Source organism: Lepisma saccharinum, chromosome 20 (genome assembly GCF_977018435.1).
Source record: "Lepisma saccharinum chromosome 20, izLepSacc3.1, whole genome shotgun sequence".
In the NCBI taxonomy this organism is placed as follows: Eukaryota; Metazoa; Arthropoda; class Insecta; order Zygentoma; family Lepismatidae; genus Lepisma; species Lepisma saccharinum.
The window spans coordinates 57,692,304-57,707,463 of NC_139248.1; positions in this window are offsets into that span (position 1 = coordinate 57,692,304).

Consider the following 15,160-nt stretch of genomic DNA (forward strand, 5'->3'; position numbering starts at 1 on the left):
CTGCTACGTAGGAAAGTTTGTTTATTTTAGAGTTTGCTGAGTATTTTGTTACTTTTATACTAGGTAAAAGTTTTCTAAATATACCAGATAGAGCTTTTGTTTTTGCTGTTTTGGAGATGATGCGATCAGCACCACTCTCCATCTGCTTTTTATTTTATGTACCCAATATTATTTTGAGGCTTAGTGAATTCTAGAGCCTATTTATGCAGGAGAGAGGACTTGAAAATTTTGATCTCAGACAACCCACAACTATTTGTCAGAGTATTTTAAAGGATATTTTATACTTATTATGTGTCACTAGAATATCAAAGCTTGCTTAATTTTTATGTCTGTAACGCTGTTATTGTATTTCTAGCTAAGGCTTACTGGATAAAGTACACGAAATGTTTAACATTTCAACTATTTGCTTTTATACGAGGGCAATTTTTTAGTGTAACGAAAATTATGATGTGTCTATGAGGTCTGAAACCCCTTTACCGAGGGTCCATATTTGGACGCTTACTAATATTGTTTTTTCCCCTTACATATAACAATTTAACAATATAATTACAATACGAAGTTAACAGACGGCTTAGGGGCCTAGGTCCACTTTCCAAACTTTTTTACTATTCTAGAAGAATTATTTAGCTTTATAGCCTTTTTCAAGGTATTTTAGAAGTATTACTGGGTGTTTTGGGCGCATCAACACTTGGGTTATTTCTATTTGCTTTATTATACGAGGCTACAATCACTATATGTCTATGAGGACTAAAATACATTTATTGAAGCTAAAAGCTTAGGCTGTAACTAGGGACTTAGTATGTGTATAACGACAATTTATAGGACAACACGAACTTTACAAAGGATTATAGGTGACGTACGACCACACGCCAGAGCTTTGTTAATCTGCAAGAAGCATTTACAGCTAATGCTATGAGGAAATGAGGTTGATTTTTCATTGTTTCAAAAGAATGCTATTTTTTTATACACCCAATATTTGCTTTTTCAAGTAACTACATGTGCCAGAAGCACTTACAGGCCAACTCTAACTAGACTTCGATTTATGTAAATGTAGCAAGAACTATATTTCTGAGGAAGCACGCAAAAGCAGATTACCAGATTAAAGTATCAGAAAAACAGATTTTTCTATGCAAGTATATTTTTATTGACTGGATTATTTAACAGATCAAACAGGAAGACTGCAAAATTCATTAAATGTAGGTCTATCGTATAGGTGGTTTCAGAGATATAAAAAGAACAAATATAAGATTTCGCTTTTTTTGCTTCTGAGGCTAATCTGGACGCTAAGGGTAAATGGCGAGGAAATGTAACGGAGGAGAAACACTCCCAAGAGTTATGGGCTGCATGTAAGTTAATACCACAGAGATATTACAGTAGGTGTAGGTTCTACCACCAGAACTTTTCTATTATAATAATACTGGTTATGCTGTAATGTTAGCTAAAGATGCTGATATTTGAGAAACTTAAAAGCTTATTTGCAAAATTTTAGATAAATAATAATCTGTTAGACTGTAAACATATTTTATATCCATTCTGCAAAAGATCCGATGACAAAATTTAAAAATTGTTATCGTCCAGACAGGGACTCGAACCCTGGACAGATAGGTTAAAAGCCTAACGCTATACCAACTAAGCTATCTGGGCACAAGGTATTCTTTTTTGAAAAGTTAGTTATTTTAAGAAATATATTGAAACACTTGAGAACACTTTTGGTCTGGTTCGACAGACAAGGAGACAACATTTCTAAATTTTTACAGACTGGGTGTATTTTTCCACTATAGAGGCCTTCACTATATGTAATTCGAAACGCTAAAGTTCAGCTAGCTTCCAAAATTGAGGTAAAGATTGTGTTTGGCGAGATTAACAAGTTACAATTATATCCAGTTACGGACAAATAAAGCTAAAACTCTTAGATTTACTGTACTAGCCAAGTTTTAGTAATATTTTCTTCACTTTAGTACAAATACCAAAGAAATAGGTATATTTTATTTATAATTTGACAAAATGTACTAGTATTTAATTCACAAAGTTAGGTAAAAAAACAGTATTTTTTAAAAATATTGTTACTGCCTTCAAATTTTATGTTATTTAGCCACTAACAACTGGTTTACACTGTTTGACATCCTTTAAATAGCAAAAGAAGGAATTATTTGTTTATTATTTTTACTACTTTATATTTATTTAAGAAAACAATTGTACAGTTTAACTTAATTTTAACAAATTGTTACTAATTTATATATCAAAGTTATGTTATTTAGAGTGTATCAAGGCGTATAAAATTAATATTTGTACTTATCAGTTCAACTAACAATTATATTTTACACACAAAAGATGATGTTTACAGTTAAATTACTTGAATCAGAGAATAATATTTTACAGTAATTGATTCATTCAGCACTAGTCAGTACTTTTATGCTTCAGAAAGTTTTCTTAATTTTCTATTACGCATGCTATTTTGGGCTATTTTTAAAATGTATTTCTAAGGCAATCTGGTTTAATTTTCTGCTTATAATGCAAAGTTGACATAGTTTTCGCACAATGCTTTGTACATTTGTTATATTCTCTACTTACAATTCAAATATTATGCTTATTTAATGTATAACTAACTAACTCTCTAGCCTTCTTAAACCCGAAGGTTCATGGCTGCAGCAACACATGCCTTTCATCTGTCCTGAGCAAGATCTATATACTCCTTTCCATCCCTATCAATTTCCTTTAGATCCATCTCTACATTATCCCTCCATCTTTGTTTTGGTCTTCCTATTGGTCTTTTACCAGCAGGTTTCCCAACAAGAATCCTGTATAATTTTTTTTCCTCTCCCATTTGTACCATATGATCTACACATCTAAGTCTTCTTGATTTAATTATTCTAATAATATCTGGACATGAATACAAATTATGTACTTCTAAATTATGTAATCTTCTCCACTCATCTGCCTTGTAATCTGTTTTAGTCCCAAATATTTTCCTAAGGATTTTATTTTCAAATAGTCTCAATTTATGTTCCTTTTTCAATCTAAGGGACCAAGTTTATTTACTGTATTTAACTTTTATTTTTTGTAATTAACAAAAATTAAAAGCTTATACTGTAGTTATTATATTTTTTTCTATCAGCTTATTTTGAAATTAATATTATTAGGTATAGTCTTTGATTTATAACTATATTGCTTTTTTATCAATTTATCTAAGAGTACACGCAGACAAACACATGTGTACACACTTTTATGTAAATAGATATGCCTTTTTTCAATATTTTAGTATGAAGATTGCACTTTAGCTATTTAAGCAAGGGTAGGAAAGGTAGGATTTCTGAGAATTTGTTGCAGGATTTTGTTGTCCAAGTATAGATGAGAACTGAGCTGGGAGACTGTTTTGAACCTTTTCATGAGAGTTTGCATGTGAACTGTATGCAAATTGAGCACTATTGACTGTGCATGCTTCTAAGTTTTGCTGTTATTTTACATCAAGTCTGTGAGACTGTAGTCAGTTTTCCCATTTCAAGTAGTTTTTATTGATTGTATTTGTATATGTTGTGGGGACTTAGCAGTTTTATGTTATGAGGCACTTTGTTGTAGAATATTTTTACATGATTGTTTTGAGATATTGAGTGTCTGCTGTTTTACTTGTAATTATTTTCCTTCTTGTGTTGTGTATTTGACTATATTTTGTCCAAGTTCGTATTATTTAGAATAATTGTTATTGACTTGTAGATGTAGGGAGTAATAATCCTTTGCAAGATGCCCTATACTTTAGTCTGAACATTATTCTTAGTGTTCACTTTTGAAGCCTTAGTATTCTGGTAGTATTATTAATGTAGAGGTAAATTAGGCTGAAACGTAGGCATTTTTTCTGATAAATTATACTCACTTAGTTGTTTCAGCAGGTAGAAGTTGCATGATGGTTTACTGCTGATGATGTTCATTTGCTCTTCTTATGTACTACGTATGATGTAGCTTACTTGAGTAACTGGAATTTTCTACTGAAAAAGGATTGCTTGTCTATTTTATTCCTATGATGTTGAGTTTGTCCATAAGCAATCCATGTTTTTACTTTATTCTATGCCTTGGAAGAATCTAGATATATTGTGTTTGCAGTTTTATGCTTCTCTAAGGTTTCAGCTATGTAGTTTTTTAAACTGTGCTATGGCTTAACTATTGATTTCTCTTTCTGGATGCCAGGTTGTTTGCTTTTTTTCTTAGATCATTCAGCATTTTTTATTTTTTTTATTTTAATTACTTTAATTTTACATTTAATTTTTTATTTCTTTGAATTTTAATTACTTTAATTTTACATTAACTAACATATTTTACTTTAACAACGAAAGAATTTACTCTAGTATAAAAATTTCTACTAACAAAAATGTACTATTATAACTTTTAATTTTAGAAAATTGTACTTTTAAAACTTTAACTTTGAAAAATTGATTTTTAATTACTTTAATTTTACATTAACTAACAAATTTTATATTAACAACAAAATAATTTGCCCTAGTATAAAAACTTCTACTAACAAAAATATACTATTATAAGTTTTAATTTTAGAAAATTGTATTTTTAAAACTAACTTTGAAAAATTGAATTTTAACACACTTTGACTTTAACAATGTACTTTTTTATGTACAGAATATTAAAAAATAAAAAATACTGAATGATCTAAGAAAAAAAGCAAACAACCTGGCATCCAGAAAGAGAAATCAATAGTTAAGCCATAGCACAGTTTAAAAAACTACATAGCTGAAACCTTAGAGAAGCATAAAACTGCAAACACAATATATCTAGATTCTTCCAAGGCATAGAATAAAGTAAAAACATGGATTGCTTATGGACAAACTCAACAACATAGGAATAAAATAGACAAGCAATCCTTTTTCAGTAGAAAATTCCAGTTACTCAAGTAAGCTACATCATACGTAGTACATAAGAAGAGCAAATGAACATCATCAGCAGTAAACCATCATGCAACTTCTACCTGCTGAAACAACTAAGTGAGTATAATTTATCAGAAAAAATGCCTACGTTTCAGCCTAATTTACCTCTACATTAATAATACTACCAGAATACTAAGGCTTCAAAAGTGAACACTAAGAATAATGTTCAGACTAAAGTATAGGGCATCTTGCAAAGGATTATTACTCCCTACATCTACAAGTCAATAACAATTATTCTAAATAATACGAACTTGGACAAAATATAGTCAAATACACAACACAAGAAGGAAAATAATTACAAGTAAAACAGCAGACACTCAATATCTCAAAACAATCATGTAAAAATATTCTACAACAAAGTGCCTCATAACATAAAACTGCTAAGTCCCCACAACATATACAAATACAATCAATAAAAACTACTTGAAATGGGAAAACTGACTACAGTCTCACAGACTTGATGTAAAATAACAGCAAAACTTAGAAGCATGCACAGTCAATAGTGCTCAATTTGCATACAGTTCACATGCAAACTCTCATGAAAAGGTTCAAAACAGTCTCCCAGCTCAGTTCTCATCTATACTTGGACAACAAAATCCTGCAACAAATTCTCAGAAATCCTACCTTTCCTACCCTTGCTTAAATAGCTAAAGTGCAATCTTCATACTAAAATATTGAAAAAAGGCATATCTATTTACATAAAAGTGTGTACACATGTGTTTGTCTGCGTGTACTCTTAGATAAATTGATAAAAAAGCAATATAGTTATAAATCAAAGACTATACCTAATAATATTAATTTCAAAATAAGCTGATAGAAAAAAATATAATAACTACAGTATAAGCTTTTAATTTTTGTTAATTACAAAAAATAAAAGTTAAATACAGTAAATAAACTTGGTCCCTTAGATTGAAAAAGGAACATAAATTGAGACTATTTGAAAATAAAATCCTTAGGAAAATATTTGGGACTAAAACAGATTACAAGGCAGATGAGTGGAGAAGATTACATAATTTAGAAGTACATAATTTGTATTCATGTCCAGATATTATTAGAATAATTAAATCAAGAAGACTTAGATGTGTAGATCATATGGTACAAATGGGAGAGGAAAAAAAATTATACAGGATTCTTGTTGGGAAACCTGCTGGTAAAAGACCAATAGGAAGACCAAAACAAAGATGGAGGGATAATGTAGAGATGGATCTAAAGGAAATTGATAGGGATGGAAAGGAGTATATAGATCTTGCTCAGGACAGATGAAAGGCATGTGTTGCTGCAGCCATGAACCTTCGGGTTTAAGAAGGCTAGAGAGTTAGTTAGTTATACATTAAATAAGCATAATATTTGAATTGTAAGTAGAGAATATAACAAATGTACAAAGCATTGTGCGAAAACTATGTCAACTTTGCATTATAAGCAGAAAATTAAACCAGATTGCCTTAGAAATACATTTTAAAAATAGCCCAAAATAGCATGCGTAATAGAAAATTAAGAAAACTTTCTGAAGCATAAAAGTACTGACTAGTGCTGAATGAATCAATTACTGTAAAATATTATTCTCTGATTCAAGTAATTTAACTGTAAACATCATCTTTTGTGTGTAAAATATAATTGTTAGTTGAACTGATAAGTACAAATATTAATTTTATACGCCTTGATACACTCTAAATAACATAACTTTGATATATAAATTAGTAACAATTTGTTAAAATTAAGTTAAACTGTACAATTGTTTTCTTAAATAAATATAAAGTAGTAAAAATAATAAACAAATAATTCCTTCTTTTGCTATTTAAAGGATGTCAAACAGTGTAAACCAGTTGTTAGTGGCTAAATAACATAAAATTTGAAGGCAGTAACAATATTTTTAAAAAATACTGTTTTTTTACCTAACTTTGTGAATTAAATACTAGTACATTTTGTCAAATTATAAATAAAATATACCTATTTCTTTGGTATTTGTACTAAAGTGAAGAAAATATTACTAAAACTTGGCTAGTACAGTAAATCTAAGAGTTTTAGCTTTATTTGTCCGTAACTGGATATAATTGTAACTTGTTAATCTCGCCAAACACAATCTTTACCTCAATTTTGGAAGCTAGCTGAACTTTAGCGTTTCGAATTACATATAGTGAAGGCCTCTATAGTGGAAAAATACACCCAGTCTGTAAAAATTTAGAAATGTTGTCTCCTTGTCTGTCGAACCAGACCAAAAGTGTTCTCAAGTGTTTCAATATATTTCTTAAAATAACTAACTTTTCAAAAAAGAATACCTTGTGCCCAGATAGCTTAGTTGGTATAGCGTTAGGCTTTTAACCTATCTGTCCAGGGTTCGAGTCCCTGTCTGGACGATAACAATTTTTAAATTTTGTCATCGGATCTTTTGCAGAATGGATATAAAATATGTTTACAGTCTAACAGATTATTATTTATCTAAAATTTTGCAAATAAGCTTTTAAGTTTCTCAAATATCAGCATCTTTAGCTAACATTACAGCATAACCAGTATTATTATAATAGAAAAGTTCTGGTGGTAGAACCTACACCTACTGTAATATCTCTGTGGTATTAACTTACATGCAGCCCATAACTCTTGGGAGTGTTTCTCCTCCGTTACATTTCCTCGCCATTTACCCTTAGCGTCCAGATTAGCCTCAGAAGCAAAAAAAGCGAAATCTTATATTTGTTCTTTTTATATCTCTGAAACCACCTATACGATAGACCTACATTTAATGAATTTTGCAGTCTTCCTGTTTGATCTGTTAAATAATCCAGTCAATAAAAATATACTTGCATAGAAAAATCTGTTTTTCTGATACTTTAATCTGGTAATCTGCTTTTGCGTGCTTCCTCAGAAATATAGTTCTTGCTACATTTACATAAATCGAAGTCTAGTTAGAGTTGGCCTGTAAGTGCTTCTGGCACATGTAGTTACTTGAAAAAGCAAATATTGGGTGTATAAAAAAATAGCATTCTTTTGAAACAATGAAAAATCAACCTCATTTCCTCATAGCATTAGCTGTAAATGCTTCTTGCAGATTAACAAAGCTCTGGCGTGTGGTCGTACGTCACCTATAATCCTTTGTAAAGTTCGTGTTGTCCTATAAATTGTCGTTATACACATACTAAGTCCCTAGTTACAGCCTAAGCTTTTAGCTTCAATAAATGTATTTTAGTCCTCATAGACATATAGTGATTGTAGCCTCGTATAATAAAGCAAATAGAAATAACCCAAGTGTTGATGCGCCCAAAACACCCAGTAATACTTCTAAAATACCTTGAAAAAGGCTATAAAGCTAAATAATTCTTCTAGAATAGTAAAAAAGTTTGGAAAGTGGACCTAGGCCCCTAAGCCGTCTGTTAACTTCGTATTGTAATTATATTGTTAAATTGTTATATGTAAGGGGAAAAAACAATATTAGTAAGCGTCCAAATATGGACCCTCGGTAAAGGGGTTTCAGACCTCATAGACACATCATAATTTTCGTTACACTAAAAAATTGCCCTCGTATAAAAGCAAATAGTTGAAATGTTAAACATTTCGTGTACTTTATCCAGTAAGCCTTAGCTAGAAATACAATAACAGCGTTACAGACATAAAAATTAAGCAAGCTTTGATATTCTAGTGACACATAATAAGTATAAAATATCCTTTAAAATACTCTGACAAATAGTTGTGGGTTGTCTGAGATCAAAATTTTCAAGTCCTCTCTCCTGCATAAATAGGCTCTAGAATTCACTAAGCCTCAAAATAATATTGGGTACATAAAATAAAAAGCAGATGGAGAGTGGTGCTGATCGCATCATCTCCAAAACAGCAAAAACAAAAGCTCTATCTGGTATATTTAGAAAACTTTTACCTAGTATAAAAGTAACAAAATACTCAGCAAACTCTAAAATAAACAAACTTTCCTACGTAGCAGGCGTAACCTGACCTAAAGAAATACATATAGAAATACAGAACCAAAAATAGCATAGTGGAAATCAGTAAACCCTAATAATAATAATAATAATAATAATAATATATTCTGTGGCTTACATTTTAGCTAAAAGTACTTTTTCTTTAGTGTTTTTGAAAAAAAAATTAAATAAATACTAAACTCTAAATTAAAAATTTGTAAATGTATATATGATACGAAACAAAATAAATAAAAATTAATACATACCCTGCAAAAAATCAGTAAAAAAGTTGAAAACATCTCTTTGTGCATCCAAAATATAATAACAAATCCTTCCTGACTGGATTAAATTGTGTTATTTGAGTAATATTAAGCCTAAACTTGTAAAATAAAAGGGTAAAACTTGCCAAAACACACTTCATGTGTACAAAATTTAATTCAAAACACATCTAAATTGTGTTATTTGAGTAAACGTGGAGAATAATCCTGTAAACTTGGAAAAAATCTCTCTCTCTCTCTCTCTCTCTCTCTCTCTGTGTGTGTGTGAGTGTATGTCCAAAATGTAATAAAAAGTATTTCCTGAACAGATGAAATTGTGTTATTTGAGTAAATATTAGGCTAAACTTGTAAAATAAACAAATAAAAGTTGAGAACACACACTTTGTGTGTCGAAAATATACCTAAAACTCTTTCCTGAATAGTATAAATAGTGTTATTTAGGTAAAAATAGGTATAAAATTTTAAAATAATAAGTTAAAAAGTTGTAAAAATATCTTTGCGAGTCCAAAATTTAATAAAAAATGTTGCCTGAATAGTATAAATAGTGTTATTTTGGTAAAAAATTAACATAAAGTTGTAAAATAATAAGTTAAAAAGTTGTAAAAATATCTTTGTGAGTCCAAAATTTAATAAAAAATGTTGCCTGAACAGCTGAAATTGTGTTATTTGAGTAATAATAAGCCTAATAAACAGATAAAAGTTGAGAACACACACTTAGTGTGTCGAAAATGTAACTAAAAGTCTTTCCTGAATAGTACAAATAGTGTTATTTTTGTAAAAAAATTAATATCAAGTTGTAAAATAATAAGTTAAAAGTTGAAAAAATGTCTTTGTGAGTCCATAATTTAATAAAAAATGTTGCCTGAATAGTACAAATTGTGTTATTTAGGTTAAAAATAGGTATAAAATTGTAAAATAATAAGTTAAAAAGTTGTAAAAATATCTTTGTGAGTCCAAAATTTAATAAAAAATGTTGCCTGAATAGTATAAATAGTGTTATTTTGGTAAAAAATTAACTTAAAGTTGTAAAATAATAAGTTAAAAGTTGAAAAAATGTCTTTGCGAGTCCAAAATTTAATAAAAAATGTTGCTTGAATAGTACAAATAGTGTTATTTTTGTAAAAATAAGGATAAGCTGTGAAAATGTTTGACATAAAGTCAAAGTTTGGTAAAAAATAAACTCAAAATTAAGTTAAATAGCACACAGTAACATACATTTACTACCTAAATCAATAATCAAAGGGTCCTAGGTTCGTTACCCCGTGATAAAAGCAAATGGTGAAAACTGTAGGCCCCGTCCCTAATAGCTCTCCCTTCTTCATAGTACAGATAAAAAAAACCTGCGCTAAAGCGTCCTGTGCCTTGGAGGCAAACCTGAGCGGAATATTAATTGGCGGCGGAAACCGCATAGCTTCAGAGATTTGACCCTTGCTGCTTATTTCCAGACATCCTTTGTTGTCTGGTTGAATCCCTCCCCTGCCCTACGGCATTGCATACCTTTCTCCTGTTCTTGCGTACTGGTTAACCTTGAAAAAACCGGTTCTGAAAATCTACCGACGCGATCTCTGATTGGTCAATCGGGTTCCTTCTTTGTCCTGGCGTTGTGACGTCATTTGACCTTGACCGCATATCTCCCAAATTCCTTTCTCGTCTACCCTCAGCGCGGAGCGCGGAGTTCACCGTCTTCTGTCTAGCGTGTTGCACCACCGTGTTTCATACAATAATAACATACATTATTACATAGTACTAATTAATAATATTACATATCGCGGGTTCGAGTACCGGGACCGTCTTCTTTCGTAATTGGACCTGTACCTACACCCATTAACAACGTTCATAGCTGTTCATAAACCATAGAAAACTTATTTTCAATACTATAAACATTAATTATTATCGATTTATACATTACATACTTTGCAGTAATGAATATAAAAACATATGCATAGCGTTTAGTACCTCTAATTACCTTCTATATACATATTTTTCATAAAATAAATAAATATATATTCATAAAAAGTTATAAACATGCAAATACATAAATGTAAAGTATTCTAAATACTTGCTAATGAATTCTAAGTACATGCGAATTAATTAAAACCCGTGCAAATTAGTTATAAGTACGTGCAAATGAATTGCGAATATTAAACGCCCGAGGGCACAAACAGCCACTGGCGCGTTCAGATACTACTAACGGATTTCTTCAAATTTACAGGAGAAATTACTTACCGAATGCAGTTTCTTTATACTTGTGGAAGTTCGGCGACGTGTTTTCTCGCATCGTTCATTGAATTTTGCCGGTAAATCATCTATTTTTCGATATAAATGTGTGACCGATGTACGAAAGCGCTTGGATCCATTTACTTCCAGGTGGATGTAGCCTGTGTGTGATCACGTAATCCCGGTCGGTGTTTCCAAACACGTGTTTTTGTAACTGAAGAAGGTACGTTTCCGCCAAATGGTTTGTGGGGCTATGTGCCAATGGTTCGTGGGGCTATGTGTCAATGGTTTGTGGGGCTACGTAGGTATTTTTGGGTGCAGTGGGGTGGAAACACTGCATGCCGAGTACGGTAGTGAAACTGTGAACGCCATTTTGCGTGTTACCGAAGGCAAAAAGAAACTAAGAAAACTTACTCGATATGTCGCAAATAGAGCTTATTTCCGTGAAATAAGCGAAATGCCATCAATGTTTCTCAATGCAGAATACGTAAGTACTGAATATTCAAATTAAATGAACTAGCAAATTTCAGCCGTTTGTCCGATACGAGAAATTTACCTAGCATATTTGCAGAAGTTACAATTCAAAATACAAGTGTATCGATATACGCTGTACAAAACACAACTTATAACTAACTTCGTTGACCCTGTACATAAGTAATGCTAATGTGAAACTGAGCTCCGTTTATCTTGTAACTGTTTTCTTTCTTAATATTAGTCTACTGTTTTACTATTATTTCTTTCCGGTTTAAAGATCCTTCTTCTATACTGGAAATCTCAATAAATAAATAAAAATAAATACAATGTGGTCTCTAATTTCGTACAGAAGTAAACTATGCACTATGTTTAGCATATATGTAGTTATTACATGTTACTTTTAGAACTAATTGAGATTAACATTGTACATATGTATCGTCTATATAAATCCTCCCCATGCAAGTAAAATCCGCAACTGAGACTGTAGTAAGTGTTTCCATCTACTAAACTATAAACTTCCCTCAATGTTGAATGAAAATACATGCAGTCCAAAAAGGTTTGGATGCACCACTGCGAGAAGGCAACCAAGATTACTTTAGTGAATGACGCGCGGAAAACTACCACGTCGCTGTAACAAGATCAAAGACTTTTGTCTGGACGTTGCATTCAAATTCCGCCCTTCCCTGCCTTGCACCGCCGGGGGGACGGTTTTGTAGATGCAGCGTCAACCGTAAAATATCACTGCAGCCCATCTTTATTGAAAATTCCGATAGGTGATGAAGTGGCGCTGCGGTCGCTCTTGAGTATCTGGGAAATCTGGCTGCCACCCAAACAATGCATTCACGATGGAAACAGGGTTGGGCCCGTCTGCCGCCGAAATGGATGAGGCTGGGATTGCATAAGATGAGAGATGCTTTTGCATAATTCAGGATGTTCCATTGAAGAATATCCACGATGTAGGTGAGTGGCGATACGTCGATAAGACAGCCGTGGGACATTGGCTACCTTGAGTTCGCAATCCCTTTGAAGCTGTTTCTGTTTTTTTTTCTCCTGCAGTGGATTTCGCTCGTGTGCTTATGCATCGAGATTGTCTGCGGCCGATGCTACCCGCGATGAATGATGATGAGCTCCACATGCGTAATGAGAGCTGTCTGGAGGCACGAGGCCGCTGCACTGTTGTTTATAAGCTGTTGGGAGGGGTGTGGAAATGATTGACCGGACTCGTAATCAAATCTGGCGAGTCTATTCGCCTCTCGCGCGGTAAACTTTTGCAAACGATGATGACATCGGTGTTAAAAATTGTCCGTCGCGAAAAAAAATGTGGCAGTACTTGCCGCCGCGGTGGGCTAATGGGTTGAGCGTTAGACTCAACAAAGATGCCTGGCCATAAGTGTCGCCAAAAGGTTTTGAAAGGGGGTCAGGCTGTTGATAAAACTTGAATAGAAATAACAACACCAGTTATTACTATAATCATCTCAGTGGCGGCGATTGGGTTCCAAAACCGGGGGGCAAGGTGCCAAAACTGGGGAGGGGGGGGCAAAGACAGTATATTTCCCGCTGCAGATAAGGTTTAGCATAGTGCGAAGGCAAATGTGGCAAAAAGTGGGGGGGACAACTGCCCCCTCATCCACCTAATCGCCGCCACTGATTTTAAACCAAGGGAAACACATTAGAAATTGATTTTAACACTTACTATATGACTCTCCAGATTAACAATTTTCATCGGAATGTAGTCAAATCCATCTTTTTGCAATGTGCGAATATTAGCTATAATAATATTAGAATTAAGAAACGTACACACAAAAAAAATATATGAACACGACAAACAAATTTCATGTTATTTTAACACCGCTGAAGCTTTACGGTGGGCAAAATTTATTTATTTATTTTATTTAATTTCAAGACAATCTTTAAAGATGTTATTATCTTTTAAATTTTAAGGTAAATATTTGAGGGTGGAGCATGAAAACGTTCAAGATTGATAAAATTAGGAACACCTCTGTACATAAGAGAAATATCTGTTGTAGCTTTAATAGAACACATACTTTGGAGAATTAATGAATGTGACAATGTATTGGTCTGAATGTTTTGTAGCGAAAAGAAAGTCTATTAAGTGAGAGTCATCTGTTGGAAACATTCCATGTCATGGTTGAACATGTCTGATGATCAAGAGGCGGACGCAGGACAGTGGGACAGAGTATGATTTTTAATTTTTCTTTTCAGTCATAGAAACTTATGTTTTACCTTTTATTGTTATTACATATTAAAATTATTATTATTTTACAAATCATAAAAATGAAATTGAATTTAAATTGGCGTTGTTGACATATTCAGACTTCAACCCACTATTTAAACAGAAACTGGATTCGCCTTGCTTCATTTTCACAAACATCTATCACTTTATTCATGAACAATTCTTTGTCTTTTTGTAAGTTTTCACGATGCCCAGATATCAAACTGTGACCACTTCATCTGCTCTTCAAATGCGCATGCATTGTCAAGGTCAGATTCCGATTTCGGGAAATGATTTCCTGACTTTTCGGAATCCAGAAAACTCGACAAGTTCCATAGGACCGTATTTAAAAGTGCTTAATTCTTGGTATTTTATGCACTATATTTTTCTGGAATTTATTGACATTGACAGTTTTTACTCCAGAAGTTTAAAAAAATTCCCTTCAGGGGAAAATAGAGAGTATGTAGAATTCGAGATTTTTCCCACGTCGGGAAATTTGGTCGGGAAAAGGCTTTTTTTTCAGTCCCGAACGTAGGGATTATAAAAATTTCCCTTCCGAATCCTGTCCCAACCAGTGCCGGCGAATGGGTGCCAAAACTGGGGGAGGCAAAGACTGTATATTTCCCTTTGTAGATATGATTTAGCATAGTGCGGGGACAAAAGTGGGGGCAACGGCTCCCTCGCCCCCTCTAATCTCCGCCACTGTACATGGGATTAGCATCAAATTTGCTAGAGGTGAAGTTCAATTATCTAGATACCGGTGGGATAACATTATCACAGGAAGAATATGTTGATCAACTGGTGAAAAATATTTGAATTCCAAGATGCTAAGGATGTTCATACACCAATGGAAAGTCGTCGACCTGAATTGTCAGATGAAGACGGACAGGAAGTTGATGTCCCTTATCGAGAACTTATTGGTGGGCTATTATATTTATCTCAAAGGACCAGACCAGATATAGCATTTGCCGTTGGTAAACTAGCACAATATTGTTCCAAATTTAATAGAAAACATTGGAAGGGAGCGAAAAGAATTCTTCGATATGTGAAGACTACCAAACATTATGGCATTACATATCAACCTGTAGGAAAACCAATGGTGGTATACTGCGATGCTGACTGGGTGAA